The sequence below is a fragment of the Gallus gallus genome, chromosome W (genome assembly GCF_016699485.2).
Source record: "Gallus gallus isolate bGalGal1 chromosome W, bGalGal1.mat.broiler.GRCg7b, whole genome shotgun sequence".
In the NCBI taxonomy this organism is placed as follows: Eukaryota; Metazoa; Chordata; class Aves; order Galliformes; family Phasianidae; genus Gallus; species Gallus gallus.
Genome location: NC_052571.1, coordinates 35,256 through 50,368, shown reverse-complemented (window position 1 = coordinate 50,368; position 15,113 = coordinate 35,256).

The following is a 15,113-nucleotide window of genomic DNA, read 5'->3' as shown; positions in this document are numbered from 1 at the left end:
AATTAGAATAGAAGCTTATCAGCCATAAGAAATAAGAGAGTTTGTGAAAAACCAAAGGTGTAACTGTAACACTGAGACGAGCCGTGCAAGTGAGCTGAGCAGCAGGGAAAAGAGGATGTCTTGTGATATGCTAGCAGTTTTATATTTAACTCTGAATGGAAAATGGAAAGCAATATAACACTCGATCTTCTGCGGTATGAAGCGTGTATTTCTTCTTGTGTTCTGAGAACCACGTGTGTTCAACTATCTACAGTCTGAAGGGCAAAATCAGGTCCCTGCAGTAAAGAAAGAAGGCCTCATAGCAAGAAAAGAGAAAGCAGCTTCACAAGGTAGACATAAGGGGCAAATAGAGATAGTTTATGTAGAGAGTATTAGAAAACAAGGGATTCCAAGCACTTTCACAGACGCTAGGTCCGAAATAACAAGGAGAGTGAAGGCCATAAAGATAAGGACCAGAGAACAGCTCAAAAACATTTGGCAGGGAGGTAATTAGATGTCTGAAGTGCAAGCTGAAACCGGTTTGGGGGATGCCCCCCCTTCGGGGTCAGAAGTTTGCAGCGAGGAAGACTACGAGCCTTCATCGTCACGACCTACCATGCACGCGCACGGGGGGGAGGGACTGTATGCTAATGGGCTCTCGCAAATGAAGTGAATATGTGTCCAAATTCCTGTCAACTATTGATTATGTATGTTTGACCTATATCTATAGCACGATTTCTTTGGACGGTGTGCAAGTTGGGTAGAACGATCCCCCTTGCACCAGGGTGTAAGCGCGTCACCAGTAAACACATACCTGCTCTATATCCTTACTGGCTATAGGGTCTGATTGCCGCACGTCAACTTGGCACCCCAGATGGGACCCACTCTTCGGCTGCAGGACCGGCTGAGAGAGGGGACACCTTTGGCGCGCCCCAAGATTTCTTGTAAGGACTCCCTTCTTCATCCGATCACTGCGGAGACAGACAAGGACCATCCATAGGCAGACCAGGTACATGTATGGAAAAGGGGGAACCTGTAAGGCGTGAGGAGACGTCCTACGCCGGGTATGAAGGAGCATGCCTGCTCCCCGCCACCCCCCAAGGTACGTGAGCTCACGGGTTAGGTTTCTGGCTGTGGTAGGAAGACTCCTTGGGGAGTTCCTACAAAGGGGACCTGTAAGTCGTACGCGAGGAGAGAGCAACAGCTCTCTCTTAGGTGATTGGTAACAGCAGGGATTTTGTCAAATGATAGCGGGGATTCTCCTGGAGACAGCAGTGGGAGTTATAGGTTGTATTACAGTTATCACCATCTGCTGAGTGTTCGGTACCATGTATCTAATCATTTCAGGTCAAGCTGACTTTTGGAAAAATCTTAAAGCTTGAAGCTGATTGACTAATGTTATTAGTGTTATTAAGATTCCAGCTAAAGGACATCGTCAGCACTGTGCATTATGTATAAACCATGGTTTTTGTTCTAAATGTCAGAGCGAGTGTGCTGTGAGTGAGACGCGTTCCATTCACAGAGTGAGTGACAGCCCGTTTATGTAGTACTGTGTTCCAAATGTGGGGAAGAGTGTAAAGGAAGGTGGACAGGTTTCTGTGACATCTGTTTACAAGTGTTTATATATAGAGAACAATATCGCTATACGGTGTTAAGGGCTGTTTGTGGAAACTTTGAAGAAATTAGGAATCAATAAGAATTGTGTAAACATCATGGGAGGCTCCCAGGGGAAGGAAATTCCCAAACAAACCCCTTTGGGATGCGCATTGGTACATTGGTGGGATATTGCAGGGGAACCTGGAGGCACCCTGAGTAAGAAAACTTTAATCAAGTATTGCCATCAATGGTGTTTAATATATGAGTTAGAAGATGATGATAAGTGGCATCGCAATGAGACCCTAAACTATAATGCCTTCTTACAATTACTGTTATTCTTAAGGAGGGAAGGTAAATGGAATAACATGAACAGTGTTTATAACTGAGTGCTCTAATCACGAGACTAAGTACTGGGTGTTTGTGGACACTGAACAACTGTACTGTTTGATTTGTGGGTTCTGAAGGGAATGGGACAAACGGTTTTGATGGTATAAGTAAGTGTAATTGTTAATGGTAAACAGAAGCATGATTGAGGGTATGTGGAAATGTAACTGAGGGTATGAACAGCGGACAAAGGAAAAAGGGTTAAAGAGAAAGTGAGTTTATCTGCACTGGCATGAGAGCAACTCCCCCACACCATTCCCCTGCGAGCAGAACTCTCGGAGTGAGGGTGCCGGAGTCAGAGACTACTATGTCAACAGCGTTACTTGCGAATGGGGGGAGGTGGAGAGGATGGGGCTCTGCCAGTGAGAATAGCCTTCATGTGCAGAGATCTAGGAAACCCAAAATTCCAGTGTTAGCACTGGAAGCCTGTGTCACTCCAATTTATAGGAGGGAGAGGAGGTTCTTTGAAATATGTATGCCCGGCGTGAGATTAAGAATCAACGGTTCAAATGTTGGTCCGACCAGTTTATTACAAATGTTAATAAGGGAGATGAAGAAAGGGGAGGACGGACACTGTTACGGATTGGGGTGATGGGGAAGGGAAGGGGAGTGATAGAAAAGATAGAAAGAAGCAACAATTGCGTAAAGCGGGGATAGTCACCACCAGGATCCGGCAGCAGTCCCGTTGCACGACATTACTACGGTCCGAGGCCGAAGGGCAGGAGCAGCGAGGCCGGTCTTGGGCAACGAGAGGGTGCAGGTCAGAGAGGAAGCAGCAGGTCTCAGGTAGCAGGCCCAGGGAAGTCCGTCAGCAAACGGTCCGTAGAGAAGGATCTGAAGGCAGAAAGCTCGTGTCGTGGTGAGAGATCAGCCTCTGTGCTGCGGTGAGAGATCAGCCTCCACACCGCCGTGGTTGTTGGACCCTCTTTTATCCTCCATTTTCTGCTGCCTACATGACATTACTGGGTGCTTGAGCAAGAGTCACGTGCATACCTCCTGAGATGGCCATTTTCCTTGAGATAAGTCCACACAAAAAGACCGTTTCCCGGCCATTAGCAGCAGCTTATCTCTCTCTCGTTGCCCCTGGCCTTGTCCATCTGCGCTCCTTAGAGGATTTCACAACCCTTAGCCAGGACCTGTCCATCAGTGTCCTCAAGACAAAAGATTTCTCTACCTTTTGCCCAGGACTTGCCTGGACTTGTTCCTCAGCAAACTTTGAGTCAATGATATAAAAGAATAATCTCTTACAAAGCCTCCGGAGAGGAGGAGGTGAAACTGAAATGTAATGTTAGTACTTTATGTAATGATGAGAGTTTGGAAAGTGAAAAGTTTGAGAAGGACGCAGGCTGAGGAAGGCAAAGATGAGCAAGGTGTAACAGGGTTGTCAGAACCAAAGAGGGTGAGCAATATGAAGAAAAAAAACTAATTGTGGAACAGAGATAGTAAGAAAATTGGGAATAGCAACAGCTGTTACTGTTGCGGTGCTGGAGTAGAGCCGTAGGACCCGGAGGTCCTCTTAGAAAGAGGTAAAGGGAGGGGCCTGGAAGAACCCATGGAGGATTCCACCCCTACCGGACTGAAAGCAGTGTGCAAACTGCAGGGAAATGAGGCATCGGTGGAGAAATCCAACCATCTCTTATTGCAAAAAGCCGAATGATGGGAACCTGGGAAGTTATTCCTAGCAAATCCACTGGTTAAATTGCAGCTAGGAGAGCAGGATAAAGAGGTTTATTTTCTGGTGGGTACGGGTGCCTCTTACCACCCATAGATGATTTTGCAACAGTAGTAGGAGCTACTGCCCAACAAGAAAAAGCTTACCTTTTGGGATCAACTAAATAGGGGCTGAGAAAATAAGTAGGAATACATAAATTCTTGTACATGCCACGTTGTCCAAAACCATTACTCTGGCAAGACTTATTAGAACAAATGGATGCAGAGATTAAATTCAATAAAACTGGAGCTAAGGGTCAAACAATATTAACTGATTGCAAATTGTAAGTCTGGCTTTAATACAAACCGGGAAAAACAATGGTGTACCCCGAGAAGTTACAGAAATCTTAAGTAAAGAATGGTTAGGAGTGTGGGTACCAGGGATGCCTGGTAGAGCCAGAATGCAGCCCTAAGTTAAAAGCAAGAGCTAGAGCTAGCCCAGTCAGGGTAAAGCAGTGCCCTTTCAGGATGTGCAACTGTAGAAGGATAAAAGAAAAATAGATAACTTTTGGATTTTGGATTACTGTGGAGAGATTTATTGATGACTGGCTGACTGAGAAAAGCCATGCAGACACTGTGCAGCTGGTTAAGCAACCTTGTTACGCGCAAGGTCAGGTATGAGAACTAGGAACAAAACAGGATGCCGATGGAGAAAGCCGGCAACAGTGTTTTGAGAAGTCTGTAAGGGAGTGTTTGCTGAGAGATAACCACAGAGCACAAAGATAGGCGTAGTTGACACTGACTAGCGAGCCAATCCTGAGCTCCACTTTAGCAATATGTATGAGCCTATTATCCACACTGTAAATGTACACGCAGCTGAAACAATAAACAAGATTTGCTGATCATCTACTATGGTCGTTGCATTTCTCCCGCTGATTTCCTACAAATGATGACCCCGACTGACCCAGTAACGGCTAAAGCACCACGGTGGGACGGCGTAGGAGTTCGGGTCCTAAAGCAGCGAGGACGGCTAAAGCACTCGGGAACCAGAGAGAGAAGTGCCGAGCCCCGGGTGACCTCATCGGAGAGCCTGGCCGTTACGGGCCGCCGAGACCTTGTAAGGCTGCAATAGCGCGCGCTGACAGATAAGGGATGGAAAGGCAAGCGGCTTATGATTTATTTACTTGTTTTCTGAGAAAACGATAAATTAAGGGAGTAGACTTACAGAAGGAACTCCCCGGGTTATTAGCTTATGGCAATGCTAAAGGGTTTTTTCAAAACCCACATTTAGTACATGACCTTACAGAATGGCGTAAATTTGGGGATGCAATTTGGCAAGCAGTTTTAGATGATGATAAGACAGCAAAAAAATGCGGGAAACTGTGGCGAGCAGTTCACAATGAACTGTTGCAGCACCAAGCAGAAAAGAAGGCAGCGGAACAGGCCAGTGCTGCACAGGGGAGAAATAAGGATTACAATGGGTGGCCGGATTGTCCGTTGCCCCCCGCAGTGACTACCTTAGTGTTGCCGCCGGCCGCGGAGCACGCCACGTCAGCATGTTTGGAGCCAAGCGCCCCACCCCCGCCCCTAGTTACGGCCGCGCCGGGTAGTTCACCGGCGCCTATTACAATGGGCCCAATAAACCCTCTGAGCAGTGAGCCGATCCCTGGGGCAGAAGTGACCTAGCGGGGGCCATTGCACGGGAGAGGCGGGAAGCTTGGGCGGCACTGGCACGGGCCTGCATGGAGGCGGGGGATAACAACGCAGTGGAGGCCGTGCGGCACATGGCGTTTCCGGTGATATATGCCTCTAATCCTGCGGGAGGGATGCAGGCCACCATCACAGCTTTAGATTGGAAATTATTATCGCAGCTACGATCTACAGTTAGTCAGTTTGGGGTAAAAAGCGAGCCAGCTAAGCAGATGTTGGATTATATTTGGAGTACGCAGATATTGCTGCCATCCGATTGTCGGGCAATAGCAAAATTGATCTTTTCACAACATCAACAGCTGTTGTTTAATGCATATTGGCAAGAACTGTGCCATCAGAGTGTCTCAAAGGCTAGGCAGCCGGGAGACCCACTACATGGTGCAACTATCGAAGAACTCTTAGGGCTAGGGCCTTTCTTCAGAACAGAAGCCCAAGCATTATTAGGGCCAGATAAATGTCGAGAAACTATGTATTTGGCTAGACAGGCCATGGACAAGATTAAGGTGCCTGGTGGATTGCCATTTTATATGGGGATCCGACAAGGTAGAGATCAGGACTTTGGGGCATTCATAGACAAGGTAGCCGGGGCTATTGAAAAGGCAGGGGTGCCAGAGTATATGAGAGGAGTGATGTTAAAACAATGTGCGCTCCAAAATTGTAATTCAACAGCGCGTAGTATTCTGAATACTTTGAGGAGTAATTGGACTATTGAGAAGGCACTGGAAAAGCTATCAAGCGTGCCGGTCGGGCCCCAAGCATTTCTGGTTGAGGCTATTAAGGAGTTAGGGGCAGGTTTAAAGGCGCAGGCCGAGGCCTCTCACAATCAAGTGCTAGCAGCTCTTGCACCCTTACAAGCGTCTGCGACAACAAATTTAGGCCTGAGGTCGCCTGTTGCTGGTCGCATCAAATGCTATCACTGTGGCGGCATGGGACATATGCGTCGTCAGTGTCAAGCCACCGGTTCATGGTGTCAGACATGTCGTACGGACAACCACAATACCAATGCCTGTCGACGCCGGTCGGGAAACCCCCAGCCCAGCGCGAGAAAGAAACGACGGCCACGCAGAGACACAAGTAGCCGTTTCCAGCCAGCAGCAGCCCTGCAACCAGCCACACCAGGAAGCCTCGGCTTGGACTTGGCAGCCACAGTGACCACGACCTTAATGACCACAAAACCTGAGCGGGTGTCTACAGGGATCAGGGGACCAGTAATGATAAATGGAACCGCCGTTGGGGCCCTTTTATTGGGGCGTTCTTCAGCATCAATGCTCGGACTTTTTGTCCTCCCTGGGGTAATAGATGCGGACTTTCAGGGCGAGATCCAGATTATGGTATACACCCCGTTTCCTCCAATAAAAATTGAGAAAGGGCAACGGATAGCGCAGCTAGTACCCCTAGAGCAATTGACCAAAGCCTTAACCCCGTGTCAATCGTCTCCCCGAGGGGAGCAAGGGTTTGGCTCCTCAGGGGGCTTAGCGTTGCTATCACTAAATTTGCATGATTGACCTAAAAAAACAGTAACACTTAAATATAGAGAGGAAGAAATCAAACTTCAAGGTCTATTAGATACAGGGGCCGATAGCAGCATAGTGAGCCCAGAAATTTGGCCGCCTCATTGGCCACTGCAAGCGGCCATAGCCACAGTGACGGGTATAGGCAGACTATCCTTAGCGAAAATGTCGCCTCCCCTGCAAATCCACCTCGATGAACAAGTAGTCCATACCTCTATCTCGGTGGCACCCGTACCCCCCACCGTTCAATGCTTAATTGGCCACAATGTGCTCTCTCAATTGGGGGCACTTCAACCCGGCCTGCCCAATCCTGCCATGCTACCTGACAATTGGCCATTACTAATTATTGACTTAAAGGACTGTTTCTTTACCATTACCCTGCACCCTCAGGACACTAAACGATTTGCCTTCACATTGCCTGCATTGAATCGAGAACACCCTGATCAGCGTTTTGAATGGACAGTATTACCTCAAAGGATGAAAAATAGCCCCACGCGATGTCAACTATATGTCGACCATGCTCTACAACCACTCCGGCGAGAATGGAAACAAATGGTCATTTATCATTACATGGATGACATCCTTTTTGCCCAGCCAGAGGCCTTCACACAGGAACAAATTTGGCAAATAAAAAAGACCCTAAATAGGGAAGGACTTATGATTGCCCCTGAAAAGGTACAACTCTCTGCGCCCCGGAAGTACTTAGGATGGACACTGACTAACACGATAGTAACCCCACAGAAACTGCAACTGAATACTAAAATAGAGACTCCAGACGATGCCCAAAGGTTACTGGGGGACTTACAGTGGCTGCGCCCTGTGGTGGGCATCCCAAACGAACTCTTAGAGTCGTTGCGACCTTTGTTACGGGGCACTGACCCGGCCCAGCCTGTAACGGTGACAACGTAGCACAAACATCTACTACAACAGATTATGGACTGCATTATACACGGCAGTGTTCAGAGACGTGACCCTGACCTCCCCATACAGGTTATGGTATGGTATGGACCAAAGTACCTTTTAGGAGCGTTGGCACAATCTAAAAAGAAAACGGGGGAGGTATGGGTACTAGAGCGGATCTGTCCCTCACTGCAGCAATCAAAAACACTTCTTCAAAAAACTGAGCTCCTGGCAGAAGTGATTAAGAAAGGGCGAGAACGTACCCTGCAAATCACAGGTATGGAGCCTGTGTGTGTACAGCTGCCAGTGCAGAAGGACACTCTGACATGGTATGTGCAGCATAGTCCAGAGTTACAGGATGCTCTCTTACGAGCTGGCAGTACGGTTTCAATGGAAAAGATTCTGAATGCGCCGCCACATTGGATTGGTCAACGGAGTTGGCTCCGGATACCAAAGCGGACCGAGACGCCCTTGCAGAACGCAATCACAGCTTACACGGACGCGGGACGGAAGTCTAGAACAGCAGCAGTGACCTGGCAGCAGGGCGGCTCCTGGAGACATCACCTTATTGCAGCCAATGATAAGGGCTCATTGCAAACACTGGAGCTGGTGGCCGTTGTATGGGCCATGATGAACGTAATCGACCCCCTTAATGTGGTCACCGACTCCCTTTATGTAGCTGGAGTATGCCACCAAATAGAGGAGGCCTACATAAAGGAAGTGCAGAATCGGAGGCTGTACGAGCTGTTCGTGCAGTTGCAGAGAGCAATCAGAATTAGGGAGCACTCATATGCAGTAATACATGTTCAAGGTCATAAATGGGAGATAGACTTGGGGGAGGGAAATGCGAGAGCCCATCGCTTGGTGTCGCTGGCACAGAGACCTTTAGTCTCCCAGCATGTCCTGGCCCGAGAGGCGCACCCTATGTTTCACCAGAACGCCAAGGGGCTAAGAAGGGAATATCAGATAACTTATGAGGACGCTAAGGCAATTGTTAGATCGTGCCCAGTGTGCAGCCACCATAATGGCGGTATGGATCTCGGGCTAGGAGTTAACCCCAGGGGACTTAAAGCTAACGAAAATAGGCAGATGAATGTGACGTATGTGGGTGGGTGAGTTCGGGCAGCTGAAATATGTACACGTGTCTATAGATACATATAGTCATTTTATGTGGGCCACCGCTCAACCTGGAGAAAAGGCTATGTATGTAGAAAGGCATCTCAGTTGTTGCTTTGCGGTTATGGGTATACCACTACAAATAAAAACAGACAGTGGCCCAGCCTACACTAGTCGTAGGCTTGGGGAGTTTCTGCAAACATGGGGAGTAAAACACAGTACGGGTATCCCGAACTCACCCACAGGCCAGGCAATAGTAGAACAGGGAAATTGTGGATGGACAGCTGACCCAGCGAGGTCATGTTTTTCTCCCCCTGGGTCAGTGCAAGTAAAACAGCTGCTGTGGATCACTGTCTCACACAGAACAACGATGGGAGTAGGCGAAAGGAATGCAGAGCTGCGATAGAGACCGCAGTGCCAGGTGCTGTGAGGCAAGCTGCAAGCAACTGCAAATTATGAGAACTGCGCCAGCGCTGCCCTCTGTTCTTCTGTCTCATTATACTGCATGCTAATGGACTTTCAGGAACGTAATGAAAATGTATCTGAATTCCTGACAACTATTGATTATGTATTAGTTTGACCTATATCTATAGCACAATTTCTCCTGACATTGTGCAAGTTAGGTGGAGCGATCCCCCTTGCACTATCAATAGACATCAGTAGACACATGCCTGCTCTATATCCTTACCAGATACAGGGTCTCCTTTATGCAACTCAATTTTGCAACAAGAATGGATCCGCTCTGTTCGGCTGCGGGATCGGTTGAGAGAGGGGACACCTTTGGCGCGCCCCAAGATTTCTTGGAAGGTCTCCCTTCCTCACCCGATCACTGCAGGGACAGACAAGGACCATCCATTGGTGTATCAGGTATGTGTATAGAAAAGGGGATGCCCGTAAGGCGTGAGGAGACGTCCTACGCAGGGTATGAAGGAGCGTGCCTGCTCCCTCCCCCCCCCCGCCCCCCCCCGAGGTACGTGAGCTCACAGGTTAGGTTGCCGCCTGGGGGAGGACTTGCAACTAATTGACTAATGTAGTAGCGTTATTAAGATTCAAGCTAAAAGACGTCGTCAGCATTGTGTATTATGTATAAACCACGTTTTTTGTTCTAAATGTCACAGTGGGTGTGGTGTGAGTGAAACGTGTTCCTTTCAGGGAATGAGTGTCAGCCTGTTTATGTAGTACTGTGTTCTGATTGCATGGAAGCGTGTAAGGGAACGTGGACAAGCTTCTGTGAGATCTGTTCCCAAGTGTTTATAACTGAACAATATCAGTATACGGTGTTAAGGGTTTGTGGAAACTTTGAGGGAATTAGGAATCAATAAGAATTTTGTAAACATCATGGGAGGCTCCCAGGAGAAAGTTGTGTTTCCACAGGATCTGGCCCATTATGGGTTCCCAGTAAATGGACTAAGCCAGCCCCAAACATTAACAACCCATCTCAACCCGATGACAACAACAGCGACTCCGGCGAGCAATAGCCGCATGGTGCGCAAGACATCATATACAGTGCCGTGACTCCCAAGCTGCAACTGGAATTCCCTTAGCAGATCGCAGAAAACATCTCATCAGAAAGGTCTCTTGGACACTGGGAACTGCCAGTAGCAATTGGCTGTTATGAGACTCAGAAGTGCACTAACTGTGGGGGTCGGGTACAGTGATTGATCCAGAGTGGGGACTGTGGTATTTTATTCATCGGGATATTGAAACTGTAGTTAATACTGGTGTGCTGTGTAGTCTTTACTGTTAGTTTACTGACAAGGAATGCTTTGTAGAAGTGTGTAACATGAATCTAGTGTATTCTTATAGATAGCGATTGGTGTGCTGATAATCATGCTTTGTTTACTGTAATGCTAGCAAAAGATGGTTCAAGATGCGATTCATACAACCTGGCTCGTACAAAAAGAAAACGGGGGAAATGTGGAGAGATTTATTGATGACTGGCTGACTGAGAAAAGCCATGCAGACACTGTGCAGCCGGTTAAGCAACCTTGTTACGCGCAAGGTCAGGTATGAGAACTAGGAACAAAACAGGATGCCGATGGAGAAAGCCGGCAACAGTGTTTTGAGAAGTGTGTAAGAGAGTGTTTGCTGAGAGATAACCACAGAGCACAAAGATAGGCATAGTTGACACTGACTAGCGAGCCAATCCTGAGCTCCACTTTAGCAATATGTACGAGCCTATTATCCACACTATGAATGTACACGCAGCTGAAACAATATACGATATTTGCTGATCATCTACTATGGTCGTCGCATTTCTCCCGCTGATTTCCTACAGATTACTAATTGAATGTGAATCCAAATACAATACTCCAATCTTACCGATGAAAAAATTGGATAGCAAGCGCTATAGTTTGGTACAAGATTTGAGGGCAAGTAATAGAATTGCTGAATGTATACACTCCGTGGGGTCAAATCCATACACTTTAGTAACTAAGTTAGGAATGAGTAGGTGGAGTTTACCTTCTGGATTTGAAGGATGCCTTTTCTGCCTAGTTTGGCCAAAGGAAGCCTAAGGTTATTTGCCTTTGAATAGGAGAGCCTTAATTCTGGACGAAAAGGCTCAGTTAACCTGGACAGTGTTACCCACGGCTGTGAGAACAGCCCAATGATTTTTGAGAACCGGTCAACTCGTGAGCCCGAGATTTGGGTTCCTCCATCCCACGGTGGAACTTCACTACAGCATGTGGATGCCACAGTAACAAAGAGGACTGTGTGCAGTGGACTGTGAGCGTGCTGAATTTCTTTGTTTCAATGATTATCAGGTTTCTCAACAGAAGGCACAAAGAACTCAACGGTAAGTGACGTATCTGGGATAGGACATTACAGCTGGACTTGGAACCTTAAGGACTGCCAGGAAAGAAGCCATCTGCCAAACCCCTGAGCCACAAAGTGCCGAGGAACTGCGTACATTCTCAGGAATGACAGCAGGGTGCCAACCGCAGATACACGGCTACGGACTGGTGGTAAAGCCCCTTCATGAAGTGAGTAAGAGATGGCCAGAGTGGTTGAGGGCGGTGGCTGCACCAGTGCTCAATATTCAAGAGCCCAGTAAATTTACGCTAGGCCAAAGAATAACAGTTTTAATATCTGATATATTGTCTACTGTACTGGAGGTAAAAGGGGGCATTGGCTCTCACCCCCAGAGGTTTCTGAAATACCAGGCCACCCTGGTACAGCAGGATGATGCAGAAATAACTGGAACTAATATTGTCAACCCAGCATCTTTCCTTAGCGGAACTCCTGCAGAACCTGTATTTCATGACTGCTTTGAAACAACTGAAGCTACGGACTGTTACCAGTCGGACCTGAAAGACGAATTCTTAGAAGAGGCAGAAGACACCTGGCTTACTGATGCAAGCAGTTTTGTGAGACAAGGAAACCGTAAGGCAGGATATGCAGTAACTGCTACTGACAAGGTAATCGAAGCAGAACCTGTGGGGACTTTCTCTCAGAAGGCTGAAATAACTGCCTGGACAAGAGCCTGAAATATATGGACAGATGCTAATTATGTATTTGGGATGCTACACGCTCATAGCACCATCTGAAAAGAGCAAGGAATGCTCACACACAAGGAAAAACAGCACGATGTAAATCTACCAAAGAGCGTGGCTATTATACATTGTAAAGAACTTCGGAAAGGTAACACTGTACAGGAAAGTGGAGATAAGATGGTGGATCAGGTGGCAGAACAGGTCATTGAAGAAGGCTTTAATTCCAGACCGTAAACTTAAAATTTCCAAACCTGAGTCAAACCCTATAAAATATTTTAAAGATAGCAATCTAATTAATGATTTAGAAGGAAGAGAGCAGGCTGACAGATGGACACATTGTTTTGCCCTTTGGTATTTTACGGGAATTGGTTCTAAGGAAGGATAAGAAAATGTATTGGGCAAACGGACATTACAAAGCACGATCTTAGTACCAGGAAAGGGGTTCAAGCGGGCCTATTGGGAAAGAGAACCTTCCAGGGCAACAGTGACAAAGTGATTTCTCGAAACTCCCAAGAAAAGGGGGGCATCGCTGTATGTTGGTAGTAACTGATACCTTTTTGGGATGGCCAGAGGTATTTCCCTGTAGGACTAATAAGGCTCGGGAAGTAACGAAAACGCTGTTACATGCTGTTAATTCCAAGGTTTGGGGTTCCTGTAGCAATCTCAGCAGATCGAGGCCCACATTTTTGCCAAGGTGGTCCAACAAATAAGCGCATTGTTGGGAATTGATTGGCAATTGCACACACCTTATAGATCGCAGTCAAGCGGACAGGTGGAAAAAATGAATCACCTGATCAAATTACCGATAGTAAAGCTTGGCCAAGAGGCTGGGATTCCCTGGCCGCCGGCACTGCCTTTGGCATTTCTGAGAATTCAGACTAAACCCCGAACCAAGGAAGGATTAAGCCCACGTGAGATTCTTCATGGGCGACCTTATACTGTACAAAAGGAAATCTCTATGCATGTGGGTGATGAGGTGTTAATATATGGTCAGCTTGGCAAAGCAATTAAAGAAAACCGAACAAACAGTATTTGGTGCCAGGGCACAAGGCCTAGGCGCTCCAGTGCATGATGTATTGCCGGGCAACAATGTTTGTGTTAAATCTGTCTCAGGTTCACCTGTGGAACCAAAGTGGGAAGGACCCTACCAAGTTCTCCTGACCACCCATACCACGGCCAAGGTAGAGGGGCTTACACCGTGGATACGTCATACCCGCCTGAAGAAAGCACCAGGACCACAGCGAACAGCAGAAGAGAGCGGACCACTGAAAATCAGGATCCAAAAGCATGCATAAGGTGTTGGTAATAGTCAGTATGATTGGAGCAGTAGTCACAGCTTGGCACGAGAATAGCTACTTAAAAATAACTGATAAAATTGGCCAGGCTCTCAACAAATCTTGTTGGATATGCACCGCCTTCCCTAGAGGGGACGGAAAGGTGCATGTTTATGGGATAGTGGCACTAAATTGGACCATTCCAGATTGGGTAGAGCACGGAAAGTGCAAGTTTGGGATAGAAGGCAAGCCACAAAAGGGACCTAAGTTTGATTTACTAGTTATAAACTTTACTAGATCTATCTTTGTAGACAGAAAAACTGATGGTAAAGGTGGGGTGGGGGTCGGATGACGGAACTTGACAGGCATAGGATGTAGTTGGGAATATGGAAATTCTGGGGCAGTATCAGGGATCAGCGAAGCCGGAAGGTGGAACCAAGGTGGGGGGTGTGATCCTAGGATCGATAAGGAGTCACACTGGGTCTCAGATAAGAACGTACTCGGAACTGTAGAGATGGGAGCATCATTCACTCATCAGGAAAATATGGCCAGGCCATGGCAGATACCTCATGGATACCGGTGGCTATGTGGAGAAGGCCAGGCACGAAAGGCATTCCCTTTAAATTGGATAGGGACTTGTACTACAGGATACTTAATACCCCAGACCACGGTGCATGAGGACATCCCTCGGGGACTCCTGAGGACCCCTTGAATTAGAACTAAGCGTACATACAACCCCCTAGCTATATTTAACAAGGGATACCACAGCTTTCTGAGAGCTCTTATCCCGGCTCTAGGAGTTACCCAGCTAGAAAAAGCTAGAGTCAATATCTCTGCAACTCTGGAAATCATAGAGAATGCCACAACAGATGCATAATGAGCAATCCAAGGAGAGGTATCCTCCTTATCCAAAGTAGTACTCCAAAATAGGATGGCATTAGACCTATTAACTCCCAAGGAAGGAGGGGTACGTACAGTAATAAATCAGAGTTGCTGTGCTTACATCAGTAAGGATTTAAGAACCGAAACAGATTTAAGGAAAATTTGGGAACAGACAAAAGTCCTGCATAGGACAAGTCAGGATGACACCAACTGGAAGGAAGATTTACGGAACTTGCTTACTAGCTGGCTACCAAATCTAGGATGGTTAAAGCAGCTCTTCCTAGTTTGTATCATCTTAGTACTGATTGCTGGTTTTGCCTGTGTGATGATAAAGTGCTCTGCCTGCCTGTGCCGAAATACGAGAAAAGAATACGAGATATGGAAGAAACATGAGCTAAGGCAAAAGTGGAAAGTGGGACCTATTCTGGGACACATAGAACAGATTAGAGAATCTAGCAGGTAGAAGTCCAGCTAGATTATAAAAAAGGGGGGAACTGAAGGGCAAAATCAGGTCCCCGCAGTATAGAAAGAAGGGCTTCATAGCAAGAAAAGAGAAAGCAGCTTCACAAGGTAGACATAAGGGGCAAATAGAGATAGTTTATGTAGAGAGTATTAGA